This window comes from Euprymna scolopes, chromosome 36 (genome assembly GCF_053919585.1).
Source record: "Euprymna scolopes isolate OS-2025 chromosome 36, ASM5391958v1, whole genome shotgun sequence".
Classification (NCBI taxonomy): domain Eukaryota; kingdom Metazoa; phylum Mollusca; class Cephalopoda; order Sepiida; family Sepiolidae; genus Euprymna; species Euprymna scolopes.
In genome coordinates, this window is record NC_136517.1 from 33,581,494 (window position 1) to 33,595,862 (window position 14,369).

Genomic DNA, 14,369 nt, shown 5'->3' on the forward strand with positions numbered 1-14,369 from the left:
ATAAGTGGCAAACGTTTTACTACTAATATCTGCAACACACAGACAAATCAGTCCGGGCGGAATAAAAAAAAAAAGTATGAGATATTACTTTTGGAAGGCCCAATCGAAACTTACTAACGTAAGAAAATAAATGGCGCAGACGGACAGAGCCTCTAGGTAACATTCGGCTTGGTTATTTCTACATTATTGGACGCGTCTCGTTTGCAAGCTTCCAACGGGGAAACTGAACTGAAAACTATTTATTTGTCGTTTGAAAGTGTGACGTCATGTTATTCTCATTCGATTATGTTTTTTTTTTTTTTTTCTACGGCGTTTAGCCTGTTGCACCCCGTTTCAACTCAGGTTATAATTCTGTTTGTAGATAGGTCATCGTGACATACACTAAAGGTGACACTTACCAAAATTCGCACCGACTAACTTAATCGCAGCGTCCTTACTTTGTTACATTTGTTTATTACTGGAAAAAGGTGGATTTTTACGGAATTAATTCAGTTGTTTCGTTTTACAATAGTGTTAGCATAGCAACGAATACGCATTATGTACGTGTAATTCGAATATACATTTTTTTACATAGGAATCGCGACTTATCAAGGCCCGGAGGTCACTCGACGATAAGGGTTAATGGGTATACATTAGTCAATGCGATTATAGTGTAGTAAACATAAGTAGTGGGAATTTTGTAAATTGGATTACTTAGGGGGACGGTTTATCAATAACTTGTTTGTGTTGGACTTGAAGACAATCAGATTGTAGTCAGCTGGAAAGCAGGCAATCGGAAGAGAGTTCCACAGGCGTGCAGTTCTAAGAAATAAGCTTTGTTCATGGAATCTACATTTAGGTTTAGGCACAGATAAAGAGTGTGGGAAATTATTGATAGTGGTTTAGGCTAGACGAGTGTTTTTCGTGAAAGTTTGGACAGGGGGAGGGCATAGATTGACGCTCAGCTGAGCACTTGCCATGAAAATAATGATAAAACAGAAACAGGCTCGCAACGTCTCTTCTGTGGGGAAGAGTTTGCAGGGTAGAGAAAAGGGCATCCCCCACTAAGCTACGAAGTCTATTATGAACTCTGTCAAGGCTGGATAAGTTGCTTCTAGCAGCTCCTGTTGAGATGTGCAACAGTACTCCATCGTTGGGCGTACCTGGCTTTTATATAGGTAGAGAATTGCATCCAGATAGAGATATCTACTGGAGCGGTAGAAGAGTCCCACGATTTTTCCGGAAACCTTTGCAATGGATTTGATATACGTGTTCCATTTAAGGTCAGGAGTAAAGGTCGAGTCCAGAATCTTGTCAAAACATGGAGCCTCCCCAAGACGGGAGATTCATTTCAACCGATGCCAGATTGGCATCAGAGCGTAGATTATGTAGAGATAGAAACTTGGTTTTAGATGCATTAAAAGTAACCAACCACCTCTTTTTCCAAATTAAAATAAATTTTTAAAAAATAATATAATATAATTTTGCAAACTTACGCTAGTGCTACAAGATCAGTCCGTCTAAAGAAGCTAAGGTTTTTGCCTAAAATGCCGTAAAACAAAACAACCAAACCAAATACCATGAATAAATATTTAAAGATTTTAAGAACTCCAAGCATAAGATTTTTTTAGAAAAATAATCAGATTCGCTAGTTATTTACACCCAAAAAGGATTAGCAAATCACTCGATGGAGGCTTCATTTCTAGGGCAATTGTCCCTGACATGTCAAAGGCCTTTCATAAAGTATGGCATAAAGGTCTACTTCACAAAATCTTCAGCTACGGTATAGCTGGAAGAGTTTTTATTATTAATTCATTTCTCTCTGATAGGTTCATAACAGTAGTGGTTGATGGGCAGAAATCAGAAGCTCATAGTATTAATGCTGGGGTCATTCAGGGGGTCCATCCTGGGCCCAACTCTCTTGCTGATCTACATCGATGATCTCCCAAATCATATAATTAGATCATTTGTAAACATTTATTCTGACGACACTACCATTTATGGTAACACTTCAAAGGCTGTAAATGACGAAGTTCTCTCTGGTTTTCTCTCTTGATCACATGGTGCAATGGGGAAAGAGATGGCTAGTTAATTTTAATGCATCTAAAACAAGCTTCTATCTTTCCATCACCAATGCTCTGATTCCCGTCTGGCATCAATGAATAGCTCTCGTCTTGGGGAGGCTTCATGTTTTGACAAACTTCTATATCTGACATTTACTCCTGATCTGACATACGTCTTGTACATCAAATCCGTTGCCAATGTCGCTGGAGAAAATGGCGGGACCGTTCTGCTTCTTCAGTAGATATCTCACTGTTGATGCAATCTCTACCCATAAAAGAGCCTAGTACGTCAAAGGATGGAGTACACATGTCACATCTGGGAAGGATCTACTAGAAGCAGTTTATCCTGCTTTGGCAGAGTTCAAAATAGACGTTGTAGTCTAATGGAAGATGCCCTTTTCTCTTCCCTGCAACCTCTTTTCCGCGGAGGAGACGACGCGAGCTTGTCTCTGCTTTATCGTTATTTTCATGGCAAGTGCTTGTCTGAGCTCCAATCTATGGTCCCTCCATCCTGACTTTACCGAAAAACACTGTCTAGATGAAACCACTACCAACAATCTCCACCACTCTTTATCTGTGCCTAAACCTAAACGTATATTTCCATGACGAAATCTTCTTTCGTAGAACTGCACGCTTGTGGAACTCTTTTCTGTTTTCCTCCTTTCCAACTGATTTCAATATGGTTGTCTTCAAGTCCAGCGTGAAAAAATTCTTGATGAGCCATCCCCTTAATTAATCCAATTTACCAATTTTTTTTTATTACTAACGATCACTATCATGTGTTCCCTTTGACCACTGTGCACTCATTAACCCTTATCCTCGAGTGGCCTTGATGATTGATGTCTCCTTGGTAAAAATAAAAAATATTTAAAGAATTTTAAGCATACGATTTTTTTAACAAAATGATCAGATTCAATTAAATTATATTAAAACGGGTTGATATGCTGTAAAGCAAAGAAATGAAACCAAACACTAGGATTCATTATTAATTAAAGCTATAAAGAATTTAAACAAGGCGCTCATCAATATGACCAGATTCAGCATTAAATAACCTCAAAGAGGCCTTATTTGCCGTAAAACGAAACAGCCAAACACTGTGATTAATTATTTGAAGATACACATACTTATATGCATAAGGCTTTTTACCAAAATTGAAAAATTCAGCAATAAATTTGCTGGGAAAAGGGTTGATATGCCGTCAAACAAAACAACGAAACCAAATTTAAATTTTAAATGAAATGAAAATAAAGTAAAAAAAAATTTCCTTCTTAATTTCAAACAATTTTATTCGCTAAAAAAAAAAAAATACTTAAATTGGGTTTCCATTTCCACAACAGGCGGTCGTCAGATGTTTCTTCTGTGTTATTTATTTTTTATTCATTTATTTATTTATTTATTTATTTTTTTAATTTTTTATTTATTTATTTTTTTTAAGGGAGGCGTCTTGGAATTAAATCACAATGCAAGCAAACATATGGTGGTTATGTTTTAGCGTCATGAGACCCGGGGTAAAATTGAACCTGTATGATAAGTTATGAGTTTTCTTTTATGTGGGCAGGGGGGGGTGCGATGCATTAGCATTTATCTCTACAATTATATAGAAGGAACTTTATCTGTGTGTCCGTGTGTCCGTGAATTCGTTCCCTATGGACTCGAAAACGGCTTGGCCGATTTTAATGAAATTTGTCCTTATTTGTCTGGAAGTGTTCATGGGTAGGTTTTGCACCGAAATGTCTCCGATAAGTATCATTAATCGTTAACTGAAATAATCCGATGAAAGAAGCAACACGCAATTTTGACAAAGCCAAATACCACAGTGCATTTGGGGAAGTTTTATTACCGCACAAGCCGAAAGGCCCGGCATATAAAATCAGCAGTAGGTTCTTTGATATGACAAGGGCGCGTTTGAAATGTTTCTGTTATGAGCACATTGGAAGTACGATACTTGACTTTTGTATTTTAAACTTTAATGCAAGTGCAATGTTTACTAAAATGTATTATGGACTAAAATCACTGCTGGGAGGTGTACGAACCTTCCTCCCAGTGCACCGCGTTGTGTCCCCCAATTAGAGCAGGCCAGAAATAGATTTGATTGAAAAAAAAACCCGGCAATTTCATCGATTTTAATGAGAATAAAAATATTGGAAGTGTGAAGCATTCATTGATCATCATTAAATCTCGGGCAACGTCTGGTCTCCCTACTATTCAAGACTAGAAGACACCACAGAATAAGCTCGATAAATGATCTGTTTTTTCATAAACATTAGGCGATCATCGAAAAAGATAAACAGAAGTAAAACTTGCTGATATTAAATTTGAAGCAAACATGACAAACGATGAAACAACTGGCAAAAAATAAAAGTTCGAATTTAAAATCTATTTTAACAAATTTAAATTTAAAATCTATTTAAATAACTTTATATTTTAAATTTATTTTAATAAATTTAAAATTTATTTTAATACATTTAAATTTAAAATCTATTTTAATAAATTTAAATTTAAAATCTATTTTAATAAATTTAAATTTAAAATTTATTTTAATAAATTTAGATTTAAAATTTATTTTAATAAATTTAAATTTGAAATCTATTTTAATAAATTAAAATTTAAAATCTATTTTAACAAATTTAAATTTAAAATTTATTTTAACAAATTTAAATTTAAAATCTATTTTAATAAATTTAAATTTAAAATTTATTTTAATAAATTTAAAATTTATTTTAATACATTTCAATTTAAAATCTATTTTAATAAATTTAAATTTAAAATTTATCTTAAAATTTTTAATTTAAAATCTTTTTTAATAAATTTAAGTTTAAAATCTATTTTAATAAATTTCAGTTAAAATCTATTTTAATAAATTTCAATTAAAAGTCTATTTTAATAAATGTAAATTTAAAATCTATTTTAATAAATGTAAATTTAAAATCTATTTTAATAAATTATAATTTTAAATCAATTTTAATAAATGTAAATTAAAAATCGTTTTTAATAAATTTAAATTTTAAATCTTTTTTTTTTTTTTTTTTTTTTTTTTTACAAAGGCATCACCACATTATCAAGGCCCAGAGGCCACTCAAGGATAAGGGTTAAAGAGTGTACAGTAGAAGTTGGTCAATATAGTAATCATTAGTAATGAAAATTTGGTAAATTTAATAACTTATATGGAACGGCTCATCAAGAACTTATTTACTTTAGACTTGAAGACAACCATATTGTAGTCAGCCGGAAAGCAGGAAAACGGAAGACAATTCCACAGGCGTGCAGTTCTAAGAAAGAAGCTTTGTTCATGGAATCTACGTTTAGGTTTAGGCACAGATAAAGAGTGGGGGAAATTATTGATAGTGTTTACAGCTAGACGAGTGTTTCTTGTGAAAGTTTGGCGAGGGGGGACCATAGATTGAAGCTCAGTTGAACACTTTCCATGAAAATAACGATACATCAGAGACAAACTCGCAACATCTCTTCTGTGGGATAGAGGTTGCAAGGAGGAGAAAAGGACATCTCCTACGAGGCTACGAAGTCTATTTTGAACTCTATCAAGGCAGGACAAGTCCTTTCTAGCAGCTCCTGCCCAGATGTGGCAACAGTATTCCATCCTTGGACGTACCTGGCTCTTATATAGATAGAGAATAGCATCAGCAGTGAGATATCTACTGGATCGATAGAAAGATCCCACCATTTTTCCAGCGGCCTTGGCAACAGATTTGATATACGTGTTCCATTTAAGATCAGGAGTAATGGTCAAGCCCAGAAGCTTGTCAAAACTTGAGGCCTCCTGAAGACGAGAGCCATTCATTTCAATTGATGACAAATGTGGATTAGAATGTTGATGATGTAAAGAGAGAAGCTTGGTTTTAGATGCATTAAAAGTAACCAGCCACTCCTTTCCCCATTGTACTACGTGCTCAAGATCAGAGGAGAGAGAATTGGAGAGAACTTGGTCGTTTACTGTCTTAGATGTGGTACCATAAATGGTAGTGTCGTCAGCATAAATGTCTACAAATGATGTAAGGATATTTTAATAAATGTAAATTTAAAATCTATTTTAATAAATTTAAATTTAAAATCTATTTTAATAAATTTAAATTTTAAATCTATTTTAATAAATTTAAATTAAAAATTGTTTTTAATAAATTTAAATTTTAAATCTATTTTAATAAATTTAAATTTAAAATCTATTTTAATAAATTTAAATTTTAAATCTATTTTAATAAATTTAAATTTTAAATCTATTTTAAATAGAAAATTTAGAAACAAAAAGGTAGAGAAAAGGAAAGATAGTTATAAACTGGGGGTGGTAGAGGCTTATAGAGAGCGACGGGTTAGGTATTATGGGATAGTGTCTATTAAAATGAAACCCAGCTTGCTTTTAGGTGGGTTATGGATATTATTTCACAAACTGTTAGGACTCTTGCCTGAAGAACCTACCTTCCTCAACCATTACTGAATACGCACATGGTCTCTTATAATTGCGTAAATTTCCCTGGGTTCAAAGTTTTTTATTTTAATATGTTTGTTTATTACTTATATGCACATTTGTTGTTGTTGTTGTTGTTGTTGTTGTTTCATTTCTATTCCTTTATTTCCTTTATTATCTTTCTAGTGTGTTTCTGTTCTCCATTTTCTATAATAGAGGGTGCGGCAGAAAGACGTTTCACATATTAAACATTAAATTGAATGTTGCTAATGAACTTATGCAAATGCCAATGGTGTTTTTATTTAGCTAATAATTTCCCATTTTTTCAGGTACCATCATCTGATAATATGGTTTGGACGGGTGCATATCGTCATATTAACATAAAAATGTTTTTGAAAAATGGTGAATTTGTAACTGCAACACAGATAGCTTTCAGGCTTCATTACAAGTTAGGACGGCATGATGATGTTTCGGATAGAAAATCAATACAGCTATGGGTTGAAAATTTCAGAGCATTTAAAAGAAAGCGATCTAGAAGGCCTCAATGCACGCTAATGCCAAATAGTATTCGAGCTGTGAGACTTTCTCTTACTCAGTCTCCTGACGTTAAGCCCGAAAACATGTTTTGCCCTTATGGCGGTCTGATCGAACAGTAAGAAGAATTCTAGACACTGATATGCAGTTCCATCCATGCAAATTAATGATCGCTTAGAAATTGCAGGAGCGCGACTGGGAAGATCACATGTAAAATTATAGGAGATACTTCTGCTGTTACATATAAGTCTGGCTTGTGATCATCTAGGCTATATAAAATGGACAGTTATTTCATTTAAAAATAATACGAGACAAATTTGTTTATAATGAAGACTTTGTTTATTTCTATATACACTTCAACAAATGACGGCTGTGGAGTTTAGTGGCAGAGGCTGGGTCGCAGAATTCTGTGTCGATCTGTGTCTCGCTTCTTTCTGTCTCTCTCGCTTTCTTTCTCTCTCCTTTTTTATTGGTATCACTTCGACCTATTAACCATTTTCTCGCCAGCTTGTTTATTGCACTTTTGCTGGTTTTAGTCTGACCCATGATCGATTGACGTCATGGATCTAGGTCGTTCTAAATCCCGGGATTTTCCATTGTTTTTCTTTTTGTTTGCCTGGATATAGCTTAGGTCACCTTTCCTCATTGTTCCTTCGATCGCCCGGGATTTCCACTGTTTCTTTCCTGTTTGCCTGGATGCAGCCTAGGTTACCTTTCCTGGGATTGACCAATTGTTTCTTTAATCGCCTGGGATTGCCATTGTGTCTTTTTGTTTGCCAAGACACAGTGATCGTCCGCACCTCTCCTTAACACTGCCCCGCCCTGTATTTGACTGTAAGCCTTGTTCTAACATCCTTTTGATTCCTATACGCCTCCACTCCCCACAGTTAATAACTGGCTTACGTTACTCCTACTTTTTGTTTCGTCAGCCATCCTTTAAATTTCCTATCTCCTTTACCCTCCTTCAACTTAATTTCACATTTCTGTCTTAATGTATCCTAAGCTTGATGTTTCATTAGTCTATATCTGTATCTTAGCTGGACCTTTCCCTTTTGATGAGAAACATGAAGTTTCGAAATGCCAGAGCATAACAATCTTCTATAACCTCTTGGTATATATGATGTTTATTCCTTAATGAACTGGCAAATAAACTCATACATTCCTGTGTATTTCATGTCATAAATTTACTATATTATGTTCCGATCTCAAGTGGTTATATTCATATCTTCTGATAAATCCCTACATAGGAATTTGTTCGAATTGTTTATATATATATATATATATATATATATATATATATATATATATATATATATATATATATATATATCAATACCGTTTAAACAATTCGGACAAATTCTTATATAGGGGTTTATCAGAGGATATGAAGGTCAAAAGTGGTGGGCGGATGTTTGTTTAAATAGATATTTGGCGAGATTATTTACGGGCGCCGCTCCCGTGAGTCAATCGGTAGAACTGTTGACTGTCAAAGCGATGGTTCTGGGTTCAATCCTCGGCTTGGGAGAGGTGCTAGTCTAGCGGCACTAATGAGTTGTGATACAACGAAACAGGACTGTATGTCGATGACTATAAATATATATATATATATGTATATATATATGTATATGAAAATATTTATATATATATGTGTGTATATATATATATGAAAATATTTATATGTGTATATATATGAAAATATTTATATTTATATTTATATATATATATATATATGTCTATAAATATTTTCATTTTCTTCATATATATATATATATATATTTATATATATATATATATATATATATATATATGAAGAAAATGAAAATATTTATATTTTCATTTTCTTCATATATATATATATATATATATATATATATATATATATATATATATATATATATATGAAGAAAATGAAAATATTTATATGCATACGAAGAAATTTATATAGTCATGACACTGAACATGTTAATGTTTCGGACAAATGGTCGGTTAAAACCAGAATTCCTCGTCGGGCGACTTAATAAACGGGTGCTTTCTACAAAAGAAGCCAGTCCTAAAAATTCTTCAGGGAAAGCAACCATTTATTAAATCGCCTGACGAGGACTTCTGGTTTTCACCGACCATTTGTCCGAAACAACATGTCCAGTATCGATACAATGTAATTGTTTTTATATTAACAAAAAATATATCTTGCTATCCTTTTAATGAGCACTCTTAATAACCTCGTTGAATTTATTGGTCAACACTCTTGAATACTTTAATCTGGTATATATATATATATATATATATATATATATATATATATATATATATATATATATGTGTGTGTGTGTGTGTGTGTGTGTGTGTGTGTGTGTGTGTGTGTGTGTGTGTGTGTGTGTGTGTGTGTGTGTTACATTCAACTAAAAGTTAATTAGAAATAATGAAAACCTAAAAATAAAACGTTTACAAAATTTAAGATCCTACTCTTTTAAATTTTGAACGGTACCATTAGTGAGAAATCTATATTGTTGATGGCATTCAAAAAAAAAAAAAAAAAAAATCGCGCCAAAATGTACATCTGGCGGGAAAATCCGAAACGAATTTCGAAATTGACGTATTTATTTATTTATTTATTTAATTTACTTCTAAAGCTTTTATTTATTTATTTATTTATTTTAAATTCATCGTAACTGTTTGTTTTTTTTAATTTTTAATTAACTTTTTTGCAGGAGGGGGGGGATTTTTTCTAAACTTTAGTCGGCATCTTTCAAAGTGAATACCAGTGTTAAATTTTATACAAGATCAAAGAAGTCAATCTCGGCAGATGTAGTGATGGAGTTTCGGGACGGGCTTTTAGAAAGAGTATTAAGGAAGCACAGAAACAGAAACGAAAAGCAACGATATCGTTGATAAAAAGCAACGTTCTTGTTTTTTCGTGTTTTTTTTTTTTAATACGCAAACAAAGTTTTTGATACATAAACAAAGATAAAACAAAGATAAAACAAAACACATTAAAAAGGTTAGTACATACGTCTATAAAATGCTGACCAACTGCTTTTAGAGACAACGGATATTCTCTGAAAAAGCGTGTGCTTGTTTGTGTTCGAGTGGGTTTGTGTGCCTGTATGTGTAACCTTTTTTTTTTTTTTATTTGATTCTAGTACCTATTTACTATGCCTCCCCACGGGACAGAGTTAGACACCAGAGTCGTTTTTTAACGTGGAGAAAAGGTACAAAAATAAAAATTGTCTCAGCCGTGAAGGATTTCTCCTCCACCGAAAGAGAACAAAAAATAGAAGTGCAGCATCTGAAGAACAGATACTACACTTTGATATTGACCAAGGGGATGGTGAATACTACCGCATGGCAGACATTCGCCCGCTATCCACAACATTTCAGCCGAGATACCTGTCTGAGATTCCGACCTACCTTTGAAATCCAATTGTTTTGATCTCTCTTGCACTTGGTTAACCGCTGACGAACTGCAAGCACTTGTACCCCTCGACATAAATACCCCCGACAAACTCGACAAGCAACTAAGTCCCGCCCCTTTACAGTAGAAATATCTAGGTGTAAAAAAGCCTTTTACTCCAATAGTTTCTTCCCCAGAACTGCAAGTCTTTGGAACTCTCTTCCGGGATTCTGCTTTCCCAACTGTACTGATATGCAGAAGTTCAGGTGTAATGTGAACAAACACCTTTCTACTCATCTCCCTTCATAATGGCCCCGCAAATTCTGCCCCCGATAGTACCCCCTACTTCAAAGTGGCACTGTGCCTTGTTTGGGATAAAAATTGAATTAAAAAAAGTATATTTGCTAAGTAGTTTTAGAAATTCTTTTTCACGGATCCAGTTTATTTTATAATTACTGAAACGATAACAATCTTCATGTGATTCCAATTTCGTTTCGTAAATGAGACCTAAGTATTTCGTTATCTTTTTCTTCTTAGACCTGTTTAGCCCAGCATCTCTGGGAACACTTACTTCTACTAAAGATTGCTTGAGCTATAATAAGTTTATACTGAAGCATGTGTTGCGCAATTTCAACATCATTTAATCCAAACTCGTCACTATTTACGCCCGATGGCAAGTAAAAATCCAAAACGAGTTGAACCAATGTTGGATTATTCCAGCATTGCTTCCACTCGTAGAAAGACTATTTAGGTGTTTTAGTTCCCATAGACTAGTTGCCTAAATTAGTCTACTCTAATATTTTATCAGGAGATTAAGGGGGTTATTCATACCTCTCCCTGTAAGATTTGTTATTGTTATATTTTAGCGATATTAAAAGTTGTGAAACATTGCTTATTTATTATTTTGTTATTTAATTTCACGACCTTAGCGATAAGGGGAGTCACCTGATATTTTTTCATATATATATATAAATGCGTTGCCCCTTTTATTAATGGGGCTTATTTTTTATTTATTTATATATAGTCAGAGATGTGTGGTGTTGCGGGGTTCGAATCGTTCGACTGGTGTTAATCGTTACACCCTGCACTGAAGATTCCCGAAAGGATGAAACACTAGTGTCTGTAGGTATTTCATTATTATAGTAAAAAAATAATTATATATATATATATATATATATATATATATATATATATTGTTCCTTCTTATGAAACGGATTTTTAATTTAATTATATTTTGATTTTTAAATTATCAATCACATTACTAAATATTAAATTAGCTCTAGGATATTTACCTATCGATCTTATTATATATCTAAATTACAACGAGTACTTTTTCTTTCCCTGTATTTTAATTAAACTAGTAATTTTACTATTACATTAAAATATACTTTGCTCTTTAGACTATTGTTCTAATCTCCTTTAAATTATATATATATATATATATATATATATATATATATATATATATATATAATTATATATATAAAGATTAATAAAAAAAATATATATATACTCTAATTATTTTTTTTGTGTGTATGTATTGATATTCATACTGAAACCCCTTTTTTCTATTTTCTATTAGTATTTATTTGCTTTCACACAAAAGCAAAATGTGACACAAGGTCGTTTTTAATGTGGGGTTATACCAGCTCCCCGAAAAAAGGCAAAAGGGACACTCTGGCTGGAACCAAAAATAATAATCATCTCAGTGTAGAGGGTTTCCCCTCAATTGCCGGGACAAATTACCTTAAGTGCAGCGTCTTCAGAACAGATACTACACTTTTATCCCGGCCCGAAAGCCAAGAACAATACAACTTTCTTATATATGGGTTGTGGAATTGCATTCACCTGCAAAAGATCTAGCTAATTTGCATATCTTTTAAACACTCAATTTTATTAATTCCATATTAGTTTTCTTATGGGATGATAATATTTAGCAAACTATTATGTGTAATTATATTCAAGCAGATATTCTACATGATTTATACTTGTGTAATATTTGCGTAAAAAGCTTATAGTAAACACAAATCTTTCTATAAATATTTATGTATGCGTATATATATTTGTTTAAAAATATTGCCTACCAAACTCCTCTCTCTCTCTCTCTCTCTCTTTCTGTGTGTGTGTGTGTGTGTGTGTGTGTGTGTGTGTGTGAGTGTGTGTGTGTACATTTCCCCACTAAATAACTCTGTCAATGTTTGGTCTAGAGACTTGAGATTCGACATAAGGAGTATTGAGACTTGGGAAAATCTTTTAAATTGGTTTTCGCCCAGAAATTCAGCTGTCCAGGGGTCAAAGTTCAACGATTTGACCTTTGAAAACTCTATCAAATTCCTCCGCAAAGTTTGGATTAAAGCACATGAAATTTTAAATGTAAGTTAGTTGTGCATGGATCAAAGATGTTAATTTGATTTGAGCCCCCAAAAAATAAATATTAAGGGGTTAAAATCGGGATAAAGGATTTAAAAATTGACCTTTGCGGTCTTTACCAAATTACTCAGCCAATTTCTGGACTAAACATTTGAAATTTTACATAAAGGGTATTTAGAGATGGGGCAAGCTTTTTAATCGGTTTGGGTCGCAAATTTGAGCTGCTAAGGGGTCAAAGTTCAAAAGATTTGACCTTTGCGGTGTCTAACAAACTACTCAGCTAATTTTGGGTCTAAGCATTTGAAGATTATACAAACGTGCATTCAGACATGCGTCAAGCATTTTAATCAGTTTGGGGGCGAAAATTTGGCTGCCAAGATCTGTCAAAGTACAAAGAGTTGATCTTTGCAGATTCTACCGAATTCCCCCGACAATTTTGGGTCTAAAGACTTGGAAGTTTATATATAGGTAACTAGGACATGGGTAAAACTTTGTATTTCGATTTGAGACTAAAATTATAAAAGTTAAGTCGTCAAAATGAGGGTCAAAGTTCTAAAAAAATTGACCTCTGCGATCTCTACGAAATTACTCAGGAAAAGTTTGGTCTAAACGTTTGAAATTCTACAGAAAGAGCATTAACAAGTGATGCACAGTATATAGGGCCCGAGCAAAGCCGGGCTGAACTGCTAGTATATATATATATATATATATATATATATATATATATATATATATATATATATATATATAAAGCTGAATGTGTGTGTGTGTGTATGTGTGTGTGTTTTGTCACGAATAGGCTTCTATATGGTTGACTATTTTAAAAAACTGATTGCATATAATGATAGAAGATGTATCGAGATACAGGAATGGGTATGTTTGATCTGGCAGAACAGTGGTCCATTAAAATTGTGGGGGTCAGCGTTAACGCCTGATCCACAAAGTATGGAAATAAAAAATTTAAAAATTAAAAAAAAAAAAAACATTTACAAGTGGTTTTTATATAGATGTACATAAGAATACTTTAATATAAGTATGTTTTAACTTAAATAAGGATGGTATGATAAAATTGTGGGGTCTGCGTTTGCTTCTGACCTCCATAGAATGGAAATAGGCACAAACTTTAATAAAGACTTTTCATATCTATCTGCGTAAGTATACTTTGATAATTATGTTTCAGTTTGAAGAAATATGGTATAATAAAATTCTGGGGTGTTCGTTCGCACCTGACCTCCATAGAATGGAAATATGTCGCAAAGTTTAACAAGGTTTTTTAATATAGATTCACAGAATATTGTGATAAGTGTTTCAGTTTGAACAGGTATGGTATAATAAATTATGTGGTTTATCTATTTTAGTTTTACTTTCATCATATTTTGCTTTGGTTTTGATACCCCCAAATTCCACCCAGATTTACAACCGTTCCTTTTCATAACCTATCATACTTTCATAAATCAGAGTCCATTTTCTGTAGGCTGTTTTTGAACGCAGTCAACGACGGGTACTTTTACTAATATATATATATATATATATATATATATATATATATATATATATATATATATATATATATATATATATATATATATATATATACTATTCAGCTAGGTCC